Genomic DNA, 18307 nt, shown 5'->3' on the forward strand with positions numbered 1-18307 from the left:
CTCAGGTTCCACTCCCCAGGACCCACCTAAACCAGATGCACAAGGTGACACATGCATCTGGGATTCTTTTGCAGTGGCTAGAGGCCCTAGACACGGCCCATTCTCTCTCTCTCAAATAAATAAGTAAAATATTTTTTAAAAAAGAGAAAGATGATGCCGTGTGTGGTGGCGCATGCCTTTAATCCCAGCACTCGGGAGGCAGAGGTAGGATTGCCGTGAGTTTGAGGACACACTGAGACCACATAGTGAATTCCAGGTCAGCCTGAGCTAGAATGAGACCCTACCTCAAAAAAAAAAAAAAAAGAAAAAAGAAAAAAACAATTCTTCACACAGATGTGACCAGAGGTTTTCTTCCGTGATGATTGTAAATCCTGTCATGTTGACAACCAGAGATCACAAGGTCCAGTGTGTGTTGTGTATGTCGTATGCGTGTGCAGGGGTGTGCACCCTGCGCATTGCTCCCTTGGGACAGAGCCTCTCTCTAAGCCTGGAGCCGTTGTTTTCCATCACTCTGGTTGATCAGGAAGCCCTACCCAGAGAGTCTCCTGTCTGTGCCCCCTCACGTCTGGGTGGCATTACAGGCATGTAAGGCCATGCCTGGCTTTTTCCCTGAGTTCTGGGGATCGAACCCTCATGCTTGTGTTGCGAGTGCTCTTCCTCCGTGAGCCATCTCCCCAGCCCCAAGAACAAATTTTCTGACACTAGAGCACAGCTCAGTGGGAATCTTTCTTTTTAATGATATATATATTTTTAACTTTTGTTTATTTATTCATTTGAGAGTGACAGAGAGAGAAAGGGGTGAGGGAGAGTGGCTTCCAGCCACTGCAAATGAACTCCAGACACATGCGCCCCCTTGTGCATCTGGCTAATGTGGGTTCTGGGGAACGGAGCCTCGAACCGGGGTCCTTAGGCTTCATAGGCAAGCGCTTAACAGCTAAGCCATCTCTTCAGCCCTCAGTGGGAATCTTGAGACACTTCTTCCAGATATACTGGGAACCAACAGGGGGCAGGGGATAGAGAGAACAGATATGACCATGGCCTCGGGGAACAGGGACACTTTCTGCTCTTCTCAGACACATGGGGTCTGTTGCTTGTGCCAGGTTTTGGTATCTGGGATGAGTCAGCCAATTCTGTAGAAAATGGCTCAGGTGGGGGAGCATTTTAGGGGCCATTTGGCCAGAAGCCTCTTCCTGTGTGATGTCTGTGGTGCATGGGCTCCTGGGATGCCTCTGCTTGTAGAATTCCGTTCTGACCACTTGGGTGTCAAGAGTGGAATGCTTGGGGGTAAAATAAGAAGCAGGGATCAAGCCGGGCATGGTGGCGCACGCCTTTAATCCCAGCACCCGGGAGGTAGAGGTAGGAGGATTGCTGTGAGTTCGAGGCCACCCTGAGACTCCACAGTGAATTCCAGGTCAGCCTGAGCTAGAGTGAGACCCTACCTCGAAAAAGAAAAAGAAAAAGAAAAGAAAAGAAAAAGAAGAAGAAGGGATCCCCTGAGTGGCCACAGAGAGGTTCCAAGGCCACCATACGAGAATCCTTCGTGGAGGGCTGGAGAGATGGTTTAGCGGTTAAGGTGCTTGCCCACAAAGCCTAAGGACACAGGTTCCATTTCCCAGGACCGACATAAGCCAGATGCACAAGGTGGTGCATGCGTCTGGAATTGGTTTGCAGTGGCTGTTGGCCATGGTGCACCCATTCTCTCTCTACTTCTTTTTCTCTCTCCCTTTACTTTATTTATTTATTTACTTATTTTTGGTTTTTCTCTGTAGTCCAGGCTGACCTGGAATTCACTATGTAGTCTCAGGGTGGCCTCGAACTCACAGTGATCCTCCTACCTCTGCCTCCCAAGTGCTGGGATTAAAGATGTGTACAACCACGCCCAGCTTCTCTCTCTCTCAATAAATAAATAAGTGAAATTAATCCTTCATGGAAAGGAATACCAAACAGGTTAAAGAGCCATAGGAAACAGTTCATCTGCACATTGCTGGGCCCTGAGCTGCTTGCTCATAGCCTCCACTGTCTTTGGTTCTCTAGCCACGTTGTGTGCAGGGCTGAAAGCCCAGGGGGAACCCAGAGACGAGTCTTTTTAACAAACTCCCAAGAGACTGCAATACATGGTCCTCTGACTAAACCTCAAACTTCACTGTCCTGAGTTTCCAACCAGACAACCGTAAGGAATCCCTTCAGAAACTTTCCAGCAGCCACTGAGCTGGGAGCCTGGTGTGTGTAATTATTTTCCATCATTGCACATTGCATTGCTTTTTTTGGTTTGTTTTTGTTTTTTTTTTGTTTTCTATCCCAAGCTGGTCTGGAATTCACTCTGTATTCTCAGGGTAGCCTTGAACTCATGTGATCCTACCTCTGCCTCCTGAGTGCTAGAATTAAAGGCTTACGCTACCACACTAGGCGTGCCAGGGCCTCCAGCCACTGCAAACGAACTCCAGACTCATGTATCCCCTTGTACATCTGGCTAATGTGGGTCCTGGGGATTCAGGTTTTCAGTATCAGGGATATATTCCCTCGCATGGAGCGGGCCTCCAGTCAAATTAGAGGGTGGTTGGTTTCTCCCACAACAGAAGTGCCATTATTGCACCAGTTGGCTCATTTGGCCTGGCTGGCCAAATATAAGGTTTGCAGTGTCCACTGTTGTGGTTCTTTTTAGTTTTTTTTTTTTAACTTAATTTTATTTATTTATTTGAGAGAGAGAGGGAGGGAGAGAGAGAATGGGCACGCCGGGGCTCCAGCCACTGCAAACAAACTCCAGACGTGTGTGCCCCCTTGTGCATCTGGCTTATGTGGGTCCTGGGAAAAGGAACTGAGGTCCTCTGGCTTTGCAGGCAAATGCCCTAACTGCTAAGCATCTCTCCAGCTCCCCCTTTTTCATTATACATTTTTCCAACTCTCCATTTAATATTTTATTTATTTATTTATTTGACAGAGGAAGAGGTAGAGAGAGAGAGAATGGGCACACCCAGGCCTCTAGCCACTGCAAACAAACTCCAGATGCATGTACCTCCTTGTGCATCTGGCTTGCATGGATCCTGGAGAATCGAACCTGGATCCTTAGGCTTCATAGGCAAATGCCTTAACAGCTAAACCATCTTTCTAGCCCCCAACTCTAGTTTTTATTCAGTAGAAGAAAATGGCCTATTGAATGATGCTGCCCACGGTTAAGGTAGGTCTTCCAAGCCAATAAACATAATTGGGCTGGAGAGATGGTTTAGCCATTTAAGGCATTTGCCTGCAAAGCCAAAGGACCTTGGTTCAATTCCCCAGGACCCACGTAAGCCAGATGCACAAGGGGGCACATGCGTCTGGAGTTTGCAGTGGCTGGAGGTCCTGTCGTGCCCATTTTCTCTGCCTCTTTCTGTGTCTGCTTCTTTTTCTCTTGTGCTCTCTCAAATAAATAAATAAATATAAGTAAATAAATACAAATAAAAACTCAAATCAATAAACATAAACAAGATAGGCCCCCTCGAAGGCATGTCCAAAGGCTAACATAATATAGAAAGTAAGTGCCTTTAACCACTGAGCAATCTGTCTAGCCCTGAAATGCATTTTATTTTTATTTATTTGACAGAGAAAGAGGGGGAGAGAGAGAGAGAGAATGGGCGTGCCAGGGCCTCCAGCCACTACAAATGAACTCCAGATGTGTGTGCCCTTTGTGTGTGTGGGACCTTTACAGGCAAATGCCTTAACCACCAAGCCATCCCTCCAGCTCCCCCCTCCCTTTTTTTTTTTTTTTTTTTTTGAGATAGGGTCTCACTCTAGCCCAGGCTGACCTGGAATTCACTATGTAGTCTCAGGGTGGCCTTGAACTCATGGCAATCCTCCTACCTCTGCCTCCTGAGTGTGCCACCACACCTGGCCCTGAAATGCATTAAAATTTTTTTTTAATTTATTTGAGAAAGAAGCAGAGGGAGAGAGAATGGGTGTGCCAGGGCCTCTATCCACTGCAAATGAACTCCAGATGCATGCACCATTTCTGTACCTGGCTTACATGGGTCCTGGGGGATCAAACCTGGGTTGTTATGCTTCACAGGCAAGTGCCTTAACTGCCAAGCCATCTCTCTAGCCCTGAAATGCCTTGTTTTTTTTCAAGGTAGGGTCTCGTTCCAGCACAGGCTGACCCAGCATTTACTATGTAGTCTCAGGGTGGCCTAGAACTCAAGGCATTCCTCCTACTTCTGCCTCCCGAGTGCTGGAATTAAAGGCATGCACCACCACACCTGGCTCCTGAAATGCCTTTTTAAAAATTGTCTTTGTGGGCTGGAGAGATGGCTTAGCAGTTAAGGCACTTGCCTATAAAGCCAAAGGACCTAGGTTCAATTCCCCAGGACCAGCGTAAGCCAGATTCACAAGGTGGTGCATGTGGTTAGAAACTCTGGTATTCTGTTTCCCTCTCTCTCTTTCTCTCAAATAAATAAATAAATACTAGTGCTGGTGAGATGGCTTAGCCGTTAGGGTATTTGCCTGCAAAGCCCAAGGACCCCAGTTCAATTCCCCAGGACTCACACAAGCCAGATGTACAAGGGAGTGCATGCGTCTGGTGTGCCCATTTTCTCTCCCTCCCTCTCCCTCTCTCTCTCTCTCTCTCTCTTTCTTTCTTTCTTTCTTTCTCTGTCTCTCAAATAAATAAACGATAAAAATGTTTTTAAATTGTCTTTGTGTTGGGGCTGGGAGATAGCTCAGCAGTTCAAGGTGCTTGCTGGCAAAGCCTACTAGCCCTGGCTTCATTTCCCAGTACTCACGTAAAATCGATGCACAAAGTGGTGCATGCATCTGGAGCTCCTTTGCTGTGGCAAGTGGCCCTGGCATGCCCATTCTCTTCCTCTTCCTCTCTCTGCTTGCAAACAAATGAATAAAAATATGTGGGGGGACCTGAAGAGATGGCTCACTGGTTAAAGGCAATTGCTTACAAAGCTTCTGCTCCAGTTTAATTCCTCAGACCTCATGTAAAACCAGATGCAGAAAGTGGCACAATCGTCTGGAGTTTATTTACAGTGGCAAGAGGCCTTGGTGCATTCTCTCTCTCACTCTCGCTCTCCCTCTCCTCACCAATAAATAAAAAACATTTAATTAGAGCCAGTCATAGTGGCACATGCCTTTAATTCCAGCACTCTGAAGGCGAGAGGCAGAGGATCACTGTGAGAAACAGAATGAAAGTGTCAGGGCCTCCAGCCACTGCAGACAAACTCCAGATGCAAGTTCCACCTTGTGCCTCTGGCTTTTTTTTTTTTTTTTTTTTGGTTGTTTGAGGTAGGGTCTCACTCTGGCCCAGGCTGACCTGGAATTCACTATGTAGTCTCAGGGTGGCCTCGAACTCATGGTGATCCTCCTACCTCTGCCTCCTGAATACTGGGGATTAAAGACGTGCGCCACCACGCCCGGCATGTGCCCCTGACTTTACCTGGGAATTGAACTCCGGTCGTTAGTCTTAACCACGAAGCCATCTCTCTAGCCCTCTATTTTGTTTTTGAGACAAGGTCTTAGTCTGTAGCCCAGACTCACCTGGAACTCACTGGATAGCCCAGGTTGGCATTGAGCTCTTGTCAATCCTCCTGCCTCAGCTTCTCAAGTGCTGTTATGGTAGTAGTGGTATAGGCATGAGCTACCACGCCTGGCTCCAGGGTTTCTTTTTGGGACGATGAAAACTGCCTGAAATTTACTGTGGCGACAGCCGCATATATTGTGAGTATGCTGAAAACCGCTGCACTGTATGCAACTGGGCAACTGTGAGTGTGAATTTCATGGTTTACAAATTGTCTCGCTAAAGCTCCTGGGAAAAGAAAAAAAGAAAGCATCCACACTTTCTGCTTTGAGATACGAGAGGACTGAGGCCAGGGTGGGCGCTTGGGGAAAATGCGTTGAGGTGCGGCTCATTTAGCTAGCTCCCCAAGAAGTAACCGCGATGAGCAGGCTTGAGGCCTCAGCTCACACCCCTCCACCCTCTAACTCGCCCTTGGCCGCGCCTTTGTCATCTGTCTCAGCCTGCTTTTCCCACACGTGGGATTTTTTTCTGCCTGTGGACTTGATTTCGCCCGCTGAGCGCCACAATGTCAAGGGCTCACCTGACCGTGCTCCCCACGGGACAGATGTCCAGTGGCGTTGGGTGGATCTTTGAGCCCGCGGTGTTTGGGGCGCAGGTCCTGCGGGGGCAGCGGCGGAGGAGCGCAGGCCGGCTCGGGCGCCCGCGGCTTTCTCTCTGCCCGGTGCCAGCAGAATGTCTCGGGGAAGGAAGCTCCAAGCCTCCCCTGGCGGAGACGAGGCAAGAGGGAGGGTGCCGGGCTGCGGGGGCCTGGGAGGAAGTCGGCAGCCCGGGCGGGTGTGGCGTCTGTGTTTGCACCTTTGGAATGTGGCTGATTCACTCTGGGGGGAGCCTCGTGCCTCTGCCGCTGGCCGCTGCCTTGGATCTGACATCTGGAGGCCGAATTCCAGCAGGAGAGAGGATTTCTGCAAGCCGATGCCAGGTTTGAAGGTCAAACAAGCCATGGGACTGCTTTAGGAGTGTGTGGGGGGGAATGCTAGGGTCAGTCAGCACCCCCTCTCCACCGACCCCCACTGCCTCTTGCCAAGGCCTGGAAGGTGAGGTTCCGTTCCTCATCTTGATACAGACTTTAAATTATTACTAAAGTCTTTTTTTTTAATTTTTATTTTTTGTTATTTTTATTTATTTGAGAGCGACAGATAGAGAAAGAGGCAGAGAGAGAGAAGAACTCCAGATGCGTGCGCCCCCTTATGCATCTGGGTAACGTGGGTCCTGGGGAACCGAGCCTCGAACCGGGGTCCTTAGGCTTCACAGGCAAGCATTTAACCGCTAAACCATCTCTCCAGCCCTAAAGTCCTTTTTTTAAAAAAAATCGTTTTTATTTATTTAAAACAGAGGGATGAAGGGGGAGGGCGAGAGAGAGAGATATTGAGCATGAACACACCAGAGCCACTGCAAACGAATTCCAGATGCATGTGCCATGATGTGCATCTGGCTAACATGGGACCTGGAGAATCAAACCTGGGTCCTTAGGCTTCACAGGCAAGCGCCCTAACCGCTAAATGACCTCTCCAGCCCACTAGAGTCTTCACAGGAGCAGCTGGAACAGGAACAGGAGTGCCTGGGTTCAAAGACCAGCTCAGCTCTAGTAAGTACAAGAGCCAAGAAGACTAGGTTAGCTGGGTGCAGGGCTCAGCAACGTCCCAGGGACTCTGGCTGTCATTGCCCAGCCCAGTTTCCTCTGAATTGGCCTGCTCCTCAGACCTGCGAATTTCCTTATGTTCCAACAAGATCCCATTTGCCTGAGTCCTCCACTCCCTGAGGAGGTCAGCCATAGCTGATTAGACAGCATGCCAGAAGCCTACCCCAGCACGAGGCCTGTTACACCCTTAGAATCACCCAGAAGGAGTAAGTGGGACCCAAAAGAAGCAACACCTGGGCTGCAGAGATGGCTTAGCCATTAAGGCGCTTGCTGGCACAGCCAAAGGACCCAGGTTTTATTCTCCAGTACCCACGTGAAGCCAGATGCACAAGGAAGCACATGTGTATGGAGTTCCTTTACAGTGGCTAGATTGGCTAGATGCCCTGGCATGTTCATTCTTTCTCTCTATTTAACTTTCTCTCAAATAAACATATCAATAAAATATTAAAAAGGGGGGGGCTGGAGGGATGGCTTAGCAGTTAAGGCACTTACCTGCAAAACCAAAGGACCCAGGTTCAATTCCCCAGGACCCAAGTTAGGTAGATCCATAGGGGGTGCCTGCTTCTGGAGTTTGTTTGCAGTGGCTGGAGGCTCTGGTACGTCCATTCTCTCCCTCTCTTTCTCTGTCAAATTAATTAATTAATTAATTTAAAAAAAGGGCTGGACATGGTTGTGTAAACCTTTAATCTTAGCATTTGTGAAGAGGAGGTAGAAGGATTGCCATGAGTTCAAGGCCATATTGACTCTACATAGTGAATTCCAGGTGAGTCTGGGCTATAGCAAGACCCTACCTTGAAAAACAAACAAACAAGACATCATTCAACTTTGCCACTATGGCATTACTGGGGCTTGATGGGGTTTTTACTTTCCTTTGTTTTGTTTGTGGGTTTTTGAGGCAGGGTCTCACACTAGCCCAGGCTGGCCTGGAACTCACAGCAGTCCTCCTACCTCGGCCTCCAAAGTGGGATTAAAGGCGTGTACCACCACACCCCAGCTTTTCCTAGTATTCTTTAAAAAAAAAAAAAAAAAAGTAGGGCTGGAGAGATGGCTTAGCGGTTAAGCGCTTGCCTGTGAAGCCTAAAGTCCCTGGTTCAAGGCTCAATTACCCAGGACCCATGTTAGCCAGATGCACAAGAGGGGGCACACACGTCTGGAGTTCATTTGCAGTGGCTGGATGCCCTGGCATGCCCATTCTCTCTCTCTCTGCCTCTTTCTTCCTCTGTCTGTTGCTCTCAAGTAAATAATAATAATAATAATAAATAAAATAAAATTTCATATATATGTGTGTGTGTGTGTGTGTGTACTTGAGAGAGAGAGAGAGAGAGAGAGAGAGAGAGAGAGATAGAGAGGGGCAGGTAGAGAGAGGATGAGCACACTAGGGCCTCTAGCCACTCCAGACGTCAACACCACCTTGTGCATCTGGTTACGTGGGTACTGGGGAATCAAACTTGGGTCCTTAGGCATCACTGGCAAGCACCTGGGGAGAATTAGGGCCCTCCAGGAACAGGTCAGGTCTCCTCTAAATTTTGTTTTGTTTTTAGTTAGCATATAAAATAATGAGCTTGAAGCTGGGGGTGGTGGTGCACATCTTTAATCCCAGCACTTGGGAGGCAGAGGTAGGGGGATCGCTGAGCTTGAGGCCACCCTAAGACTACATAGTGAATTCCAGGTCAGCCTGGGCTAGAGTGAGACCCTGCTTCAAAAAAATAAAAATAAAAATAATGGGATTATCTAAGCTCTTTTTCAGCCGCGCCCGTAATTTGCTAGGGCAGGTGGAGGGTAAGAGTGGATGTTCTAAACCACCCCCTTGCTCAGTGACCTCCGCTTTTCCACCCTCGCCAGTCCCTGCTCCCTGTCACCCTGAGCAGTCCCAGTCCCTGAGTACCAATCTCTTCCCACACCCCAGCGCGGTCCTTCCGATCTCAGCTTGCACCCCCTTCCTCAGAGAGTTCTTTCTGGAACAGCCATTCAAACCCGTGGTTGTTCTAGTCGCCAGCGATGGCTGTTGTTCCAGCATGTCTGTCTGGACCTGCACGGGGACACCATCCGTCAACGCAGCGGTCAGTGCCTCCTGTTTGACAGCCGTCTGGTCACTTGTCCGTGCCCAGAGCATGGTCCATGAGTCTTCGTTGGTTTTGCTGCTCGATCCTCTTTTGGATGTCAATTTTTAAAAAAACATTTATATATTTATTTGTTTTGAGAGAGGGAGACAGAGAGAGAGAGATAAAGAAGCAGATAGAATGGGCATGCCAGGGCCTCCAGCCACTGCAAAAAAAACCCTCCAGATTCATGGCATGTGCCACCTTGTGCATTTGGCTTACATGGGTCCTAGGGTGTTGAACCTGGATCCTTTGGCTTTGCAAGCAAGTGCCTTAACCACTGAACCATCTCCCCAGCCCTCGTGTGTGTGTGTGTGTGTGTGTGTGTGTGTGTGTGTGTGTGTATATATATATATATTTTTTTGGTTTTTCAAGGTAGGGTCTCACTCTAACCCAGGCTGACCTGGAATTCACTATGGAGTCTCAGGGTGGCCTCGAACTCACGGCAATCCTCCTACCTCTGCCTCCCGAGTGCTGGGATTAAAGGTGCGTGCCACCATGCCCAGCTGTTTGTTTATTTTTTGAGGTAGGTTTTCATTGTAGCTCAGGCTGACCTGGAATTCACTGTGTAGTCTCAGGCTGGCCTTGAACTCCTACCTCTGACTCCCAAGTGCATCTGGTTTATGTGGATACTGAGATGTTGAACCTGGGTCCTTAGGCTTTACAAGCAAACACCTGAATCACTAAGCCATCACTCCAGCCTAAGAAAAAAGTCTTTACAGTAACCTTGCAGTACGGCTTCTGCCATTCTCTGCCTTCCACACATGAGGAAATTAATGGTCGTCTGTCATATGGCCAGCACAGGCATGGAGCTGAGGTTGGTTCATGGCTATGTTACCTGTTCAGGTATTTCCAGTCATTTTCAGTCCTGTTTGGTCGAGTGCTACCCTATAGCAAATGTTAGCAATTCTGTAGAGAGGGCTGTGCTCAAACCTCAGAGATGCATGTATGGTCTAACCAGGTGAATGTTGGTCACTTGCTCAGAAGTGATCTATACCCCCAGGATCTTCACCAGAGGGAGTCAAGAATCATCCCTCAGGATGAGGAGATGGCTTAATGGTTAAAGTGTTTGCTTGCCTGCAAAGCCTAAGGACCCAGGTTTGATTCCCCAGTACCCATGTAAGCCAGTTGCACAAGGTGGCTCTCATGCATCTGGAGGTCGCAGTGGCTGGAGACCCTGATGTGCTCATTCTCACTCTCTTACTCAAATAAATAAAAAATTTTTTTTTCATTTTTAGATTTGGGTTTTTTGAGGTAGGGTCTTACTGTAGCTCAGGCTGGTCTGGAATTCATTGTGTAGTCTCAGGTGGCCTCAAACTCATGGTAATCCTCTGCCTCCTGAGTGCTGGGATTAAAGGCATGTGCCACATGCCCAGCAAAAAAATATATTTTTAAAAAAATGAATCATCTCCCCACACATAGGGCTTAAGTTTTCCCCAGCTTTCTCTGAGTGCTCTTCTTCTTCTTCTTCTTTTTTTTTTTTTTTTGTTTGGTTTTCGAGGTAGAGTCTCACTCTAGCCCAGGCTGACCTGGAATTCACTATGGAGTCTCAGGGTGGCCTCGAACTCATAGCGATCCTCCCGAGTGCTGGGATTAAAGGCATGCACCACCACGCCTGGCTTTTTTTTTTTTGGGGGGGGGGTCTGAGTGCTCTTCTTAACCCTTAATGAATGGTAGTTCCCAAATGCTTGGTCCCTTCAGTTTGTTACCACTTCTTTTGGATCTCAGGGCTGTATCTGATTCCCTGCCTTCTTGAATTTGGCAGGCAGGCCTGTGTTCGTCTGGTAGTAAGCTTTGCTTCTCTCACTTTTCCCTTTTCCCCATGAGATGCGGTGGTTGTGAGTCTACCGGTTAAACAAGTCCAAGTTCAAACCAGTTTTGCCATTGTCTGGCTGTAGGGCATTTGGGTACGTTTCTGAACCTCTCTGAGCTTCTGTCTCCCCTCTGTAGACTGGAGGTCATCATAACAGAGCCTACTCACAGGATGGCTGTGGGGACTAGCTGGGAAGTAGAGATTAGTGCTTAGCATCTCATTCCTTAGCTGGTCCTAACTACATGCCTAGGGCCTCTATGTAAAAAGCCAGCTGGTGCCTAGTCCTGAGAGCTTTATGGTTCTCTCTCTTTCTTTCTTTTTTTGTTTTTTCAAAGTAGGGTCTCTCTCTAGTCCAGATTGACCTGGAATTCACTCTGTAGTCTCAGGGTTGCCTCGAACTCACAGAGATCCTCCTACCTTTGCCTCCCTAGTGCTGGCATTAAAGGTGTACGCCACCACGCCAGGCTTTTTTTTCTCTCCCTTTTTTTTCCCCAAGGTAGGGTGTTATTACAGCCCAGGCTGACCTGGAACTCAGTCTGTAGTCCCAGGCTGGCCTGGAACTCACAGCAATCCTACCTCTGCCTCCCAGATTCTGGGATTAAAGGTGTGCGTCACCACACCAGGCTTTCTTGGTTGCCTGGGTAACTTCCTATGTCTCAGTTCTGCATTATGTAAGGGACCTCAAGGACAGCTCTGAGGTAAGGACCCCTAAGAGATGACCCCATCCTCTTCCAGGAAACAGCCCATTTCCTCCATCACTGATCTGCAGCAAGGACTTGCTGCCTGGTGGCCAAAGGGCTTGGGTACGGCCATGACCAGGAGCCACTCTGAACGGGTGCCCCATCCCCTGGCCTGAGGCCGGAGGGGCAGCTGTGCAGTAGGGACCTGGCCAAGGGAGGACCCGGCAGCCTGCCCTGGCTCCTGCCAGGGAAACCCTCTCTCTTGGAGCTCTGCTGGCTCTCTTAGCTTTTCCCAGCCCTGCCCCTGGCGCCTGGCTTCTCACATTTCAGCTTCTGAGTTACTGGCAGCACTGGCCACTACTGCCGCTGCTGCTGCTGCTGGGCCTAAGCACCAGGCAGATGTTAGTCCCCTCCCCCACCATGCGCTACCCATGACAGTTTCTGCACAGGAGCCTGTCACCAGAGGCTGACAGTCTGGAGGGCTGAAGAGAGGACAAAACCATCCTAAAACTAGCCCCCCCACCCCCCAACCCACTACAACTGTTCATTTTGCCACCTTCCCTATCGGCCAGAACTTGAACTTGAAGCCCAGATCCCCTGGGTGCTGATGCTCGGACCACCGAATAGGCTATATGCTGTACTTGAGTTTCCAGTTTCACACTTGGGTGTGACTCTGCTTTATCCTTCAAGGCACTCAGCTGGGTCTCTCGTCCTCTGGTTCCTGGCTTTCCCTGGCCAGCGCTGGGCCTCCAGCATCAAGTGAACTCTGAGAAGCCAGGGTGGGAGCCATTCTCTAGGCAGATCACAGAGGACCATAGCACCTGGACTCTGGCATTGATAAGCTGTGATATCCTATGGCAAGTCGCCTGACTCTTGGGGTGTAGTGACCAGTCAAGCAAGCAAAGCCTCCAGACTGGTGACCAGCACACAGGGGTCCTCCAGTGCTGCATCTCTGAGGCTCCCATCCCCAGGGGGTGCGTCTCTGGATTCCTTTTCTACCTTGAAATTCACCCAGAGCTGTTTCCTCTCAGTACCAACTCCTGTCATTTCTCTGGTCCAAACACCCTCAGCCTCCCCTATTTTCTTTCTTTTTAAAAACTATTTTATTTATTTATTTCAGAGGGAGAGTGAAAAAGAGAAAGAGGGAGAGGGAGACAGAGAACGGGCACACCAGGGCATCCAGCCACTGTAAACAAACTCCAGACACATGTGCCACCTTGTGCATCTGGCTTCCACGGGTCCTGGGGAATCGAACCGAGGGTCTTTGACTTTGCGGGCAAATGCCTTCACTGCTAAGCCATCTTTCCAGCCCTCATTTTTTTTTTTTTTTTTTTTTGTAATCACAAAAAGGTGGAGCTGAGGATTGGCTCAATAGGTAAAGATGCTCATTTGCAAAAGACTGGTGGCCTGGGTTCAATTCCCCAGTATCCATATAAAGCCAGATGCACAAAGTGGCGCAGGCGTTCTGGAGTTCATTTGTAGTGGCAAGAGGCGTTGGTCCTCCTGTTCTTTTTCTGTGATCTCAAATAAATAAATGAAAGTATTGAGCTGGGTGTGGTGGCACATGCCTGTAATCCCAGTACTTGGGAGGCAGAGGTAGGAGGAGGATCACCATGAGTTCGAGGCCACCCTGAGGTGACATAGTGAATTCCGGGTCAGCCTTGGCTACAGTGAGACCCTACCTTAAAAAACCAAAAAAAAAAAAAAAAAGAAAAAAAAAAAAAGATTGGAAGAGCAGGGAGGGCGTTGTGACAGACCACAGGCGGTGCTCAGAAGCTTGCCTAGCAGACCCTGGGTTCCATCCTCAGAGAAAAATAAGTCTTCAAGGGACTTGGCATTCTGCTCTCTCCCTCCCTCCCCTTTGTCTACTCTGCCTAGAGGACCCTAGAAGCAGCGCCTCCCAAGTTTTTCTTTTTCCTCATCTTTCTATTTCCTGTCTTTCTCCAGAACCCAAAAGGTCATCTTCTGGTTTCCTGAGGGCCACCTCTGACCCTTATCCTTCTCCTGATACACCCTCTTGGCCCCTTGACCAACTTTCTTTCTTTCCTTTTCTTTTCTTTTTTTTTTTTTTTTTTTTTTTTGAGGTAGGGTCTCACTCTAGCCCAGGCTGACCTGGAATTCACTATGTAGTCTCAGGGTCTCAGGCTGGCCTCGAACTCAAAGCAATCTGCCTCCAAAGTGCTGGGATTAAAGGTGTGTGCCACCATGCCTGGCCTCCAAATACTTTTTTAGTTTCATTTATTTGGTGTGTGTGGAATGATGTAATGTGTGTTCATGTACACAGAAGTCAGAGGACAGCTTCTGGTCTGGCCTTTATGTGTAGGGTCTGGAGATCTGATTTAGGAACTAACTCATGCTTTCCTGGCAGCACTTTGCCACTGAGCTGTCCCCTCAGTCCCTGGAGGAACTATTATAATTCCTAACTGCTCCGCCTGCCTGCAGAGAATCAGTTGAAGCAGCTACACAGCCATGTCGTTCTGATCAGGAAATTTTCACACGAGTGTTCATAAAGGCACACACCAGGTGAAAAGCCCAGGCCCTCGGTTCTTCTGATTGAGAAACAGGGACCTTCTCAAAGGGAAAAGTCCCTGGGGGAGGGTGCTGAGTGTAGCTTGATGCTCAAAGGAAGGAGGGGTAGGATGTACTGATGGAGAGAGAACAGGACAGGGAATCACCTTGTTAACGGCAGGGTCAGGGGCCAAGACATAGATGGGCTCCAGCCAGGTTCAGTAACCCACTTTGAAGAGCTTGCTTATGCCCAAAGTGATTCAGATGCAGCCAGGTGAAGGGGGTGGGCATTCAGCTGTCAGGCACTTTGGGACCCCTAGACCACCACCGTCATCCCCAGGGCTTTGGGGAGAGACCATTGAGCCCTTCCTCTTGGGCACTGCCTTGGTTTTCACCCTGGGTTCACCGTGCTGCTTGTCCACAAGCCGTGTGTGCGCCGGGCGCCCTCTAGTGGTCGGGGATCCCAAGCCCTGTAGGCCAAGAGCTCTTCCTGCATATCGATGGCTTTGCTCTGAATCCCAACGACGGCATTTGATTCTCATTCAGTCTCCCTGGGAACACTCGCTCCTTTCCCAGGCATAGGTGTTTTCCTTCCTTGGGTCCTATTCTAGCTCCCAAACTGGTGTCGCTCTGTGGTCTGATTCACCATGGAGCATTCCAGGGCCCATTTTTTTTTCCCTCTCTCAAATAAATAAATAAATAAATAAATAAATAAATAAATAAATAAATAAATAAATAAATAAATAAATAATTTAAAAAAGAAATTAATTGCCAGGCATGGTGGGGCACACCTTTAATCCCAGCATTTGGAAGGCAGAGGTAGGAGGATCTCCGTGAGTTTGAGGCCACCCTGAGACTACATAGATGGCTCGGCTGTTAAATCACTTGCTTCCAAAGTATGACGGCCCAGGTTTGATTCCCCAGTCCCCACATAAAGCCAGATGTACTAAGCGACATGGGGGTCTGGAGCTAATTTGCAGTAGCAAGGAGCCTTAACCTTCCCATTCTCTCTCAAATAAAAATAAGCATTTTGTTAAAAATGAGAGAGAATAGGAGCCGAGAGAGGCCCCTAAACAAGTGAGAGGGGAACTGAGCCCCACAGCTAAGCGCAGTGAGACAGTAGGAACCTACAGCCCTAAATTTAGCCAGCGGGCTGTGGGAGGATGCCAAGCCCTGATGGGAGGGCAGTATTGGATGGCCCCTGACTTCAGCCAGTAAGAATGAACAGGGGGTCCAGTCTAGCTACACTGGGCCTAGGTCTCTGACCTGAAGTGTGCTGTGAGTAATCAAATGAATGTTTGGTGACACATGAAAATGATATGAAACTGACTCTGTCTGTTTCTGTAAACAAAGTGCCACTATTACATAGACATGGTATTCATTGATGTGTGGATGTTGTTTTTGGTTTTGATAATTTCATGCATCTATATGATGCATTTTGATTGTATTCCCCCACGACTGGTTACCTCTCTTGTCTCCCTCACATTTGTCCACTCCTTTTTTTTCTTTTCTTTTTTTCGTTTTTCCCCTGAGGAAGGGTCTCACTCTGACCCAGGCTGACCTGGAATTGACTCTTTATTCTCAGGGTGGCCTCGAACTCATGGTGATCCTCCTACCGCTGCCTCCCGAGTGCTGGGATTAAAGACCCGTAGCACCACGCCCAGCTCCCCTGTTTGTCTTTTGACCTGATGGGGTTCATTCATGGTGACAGGGCTGTAGGCTATTTATTTTTATTTTTCCAAGGTAAGGTCTCACTCTAGCACAAGCTGACCTGGAACTCTTTCTGTAGTCCCAGACTGGCCTCAAACTCACAGTGATTGGGCTGGAGAGATGGCTTAGCAGGTTAAGGTGCTTGCCTGCAAAGCCTAAGGACCCAGGTTTGATTCTCCATGTCCCACATAAGCCAGAGGCACATGGTGGTACATGTGTCTGGAGTGCATTTGCACTGGCTAGAGGCCCTCACTCTCACTATCTCTTTCTCCCTCTCTCTGTCTTTAATAAATAAATAAATAAACAAATAAAAATAAAAAAGCTCACAGCGATCCTCCTACTCCCGTCTTCCCAGTGCTGGGATCAAAGGCATGCACCGCCATGTTTGCCTCATAGACTATTTATTTTATTTTGTTTTGTTTATTTTATTTAGCTTTTTTGGATTTTTGAGGTAGGGCATTGCTCTAGCCAAGGCTGACCTGAAATTGACTATGTAGTCTCAGGTTGGCCTCCAACTCACGGGATCCTCCTACCTCTGCCTCCTGAGTGCTGGGATTACAGACTATTTATTTACTTATTTTGGTTGTTCAGGTAGGGTCTCCCTCTATCCCAGGCTGACCTTGTATTCACTAGGTAGTCTCAGGGTGACCTTGAACTCACAGCAGTCTACCTACCTCTGCCTTCTGAGTTCTGGGACTAAAGGCATATGTCACCATGCCCAGCTATGAATGTAGTTTTTTTTTAATTCATTTTCTCATTATTATTTTTTTTTTGTGTGTTTTTGAGGCAGGGTCTCCCTCTAACTCAGGCTGACCTGCAATTCATCATGTAGTCTCAGGGTGGCCTTGTACTCTTGGTGATCCTCCTATCTCTGCCTCCCGAGCGCTGGGATTAAAGGCATGTGCCACCATGCCTGGCATTTTATTGTTTTTTTCTTATTATTTTTATTTTTTTGGTTTTTTGAAGTAGGGTCTCATTTCTGGCCCAGGCTGACCTGGAATTCACTGTGTAGTCTCAGGGTGGCCTCCAACTCATGGCAATCCTCCTACCTCTGCCTTCCAAGTCCTGGGACTAAAGGCGTACACCACCATACCCAGCATTTTATTATTGACAACTTCCATAATTATAAACAATAAACTGATATTTCCCTCCCCCCAATTTCCTCTTCATTATAGGTTTATTTATTTATTTTTTAAAGAGATACTGAGCGAGAGAGAGAGTGAGAATGGGCATGCCAGGGCCTCAGCCACTGCAATCAAACTCCAGACGCTTGTGCCACCTAGTACGCATGTGCAACCTTGTACTTGTCTCACCTTTGTGTGTCTGGCTTATGTGGGATCTGGAGGGAGGTTGGACATGGGTCCATAGGCTTTGCAGGCAAGCACCTTAACCACTAAGCCATCTCTCCAGCCCTGACTGTAGTTTTAAGCCACTAACTTTGTGGAAATTTATTATGTAGTAATAGGAACCTAATACACTGTGTATCAAAAGAGATGAACAGCCGGGCGTGGTGGCACATGCCTTTAATCCTAGCATTCAGGAGGCAGAGATAGAAGGATTGCTGTGAATTCAAGAGCCCCTTGAGACTACATAGTGAATTCCAGTCAGCCTGGGCTATAGCCAGACCCTACCTTGGGGGGCGGGGGGGGAGAGGAAGAATGGGCTGAGAGGTGGCTTAGTAGTTAAGGCATTTGCCTGCAAAGCCAAAGGATCCCGGTTTGACTCTCCAGGACCCATGTGAGCCAGATGCACAAGGGGGTGCATGCATCTGGAGTTCGTTTGCAGTGGCTGGAGGCTCTGGCATGCCCATTCTCTCCCTCTCTCAAATAAATACATAAAATATATTTTTTAAAAAAAGAGAAAGAGAAAGAAGAACAGTCCCGGGCTGGAGAGATAGCTTAGTGGTTAAGCGCTTGCCTGTGAAGCCTAAGGACCCCGGTTCGAGGCTCGGTTCCCCAGGTCCCACGTTAGCCAGATGCACAAGGGGGCGCATGCGTCTGGAGTTCATTTGCAGAGGCTGGAAGCCCTGGCGCGCCCATTCTCTCTCTCTTCCTCTATCTGTCTTTCTCTCTGTGTCTGTCGCTCTCAAATAAATAAATAAATAAATAAAAAGAAAAAGAAGAACAGTCCCTCGGACACATGTAGAGTAACAGGTTAGAAACAAGAAAATACAAAGCCCTATCCTCTCCTCAGGGGTGCTGTCTATAGTGTCAAATCTACAGCAGGGGACTGGTGAGGGTGAGGTGGTCGAGCCAATGAGGAGCTTGCTGTGCCAAGCGTGGAGACTGAAGTGTGCATCCCTAGCAC

General features: G+C 48.4%; 1 long non-coding RNA gene across 2 annotated transcripts; it reads right to left on the reverse strand.

Moving 5' to 3' along the window:
* Positions 1-854: 854 nt before the first annotated feature.
* LOC123453311 lies at positions 855-6259 on the reverse strand. 2 transcript variants are annotated; one of them, XR_006632729.1, is made up of 4 exons: positions 6072-6259; positions 5512-5779; positions 4752-4843; positions 864-989 (listed from the first exon to the last, which is right to left on the reverse strand). It is a non-coding gene; the product is annotated as an uncharacterized LOC123453311 (long non-coding RNA). The 2 variants fall into 2 exon arrangements; XR_006632730.1 differs by lacking the exon at positions 4752-4843 and having other exon boundaries at positions 855-1277.
* Positions 6260-18307: the final 12048 nt, after the last annotated feature.

Source organism: Jaculus jaculus, chromosome 11 (assembly GCF_020740685.1).
Source record: "Jaculus jaculus isolate mJacJac1 chromosome 11, mJacJac1.mat.Y.cur, whole genome shotgun sequence".
NCBI classification, from domain to species: Eukaryota; Metazoa; Chordata; class Mammalia; order Rodentia; family Dipodidae; genus Jaculus; species Jaculus jaculus.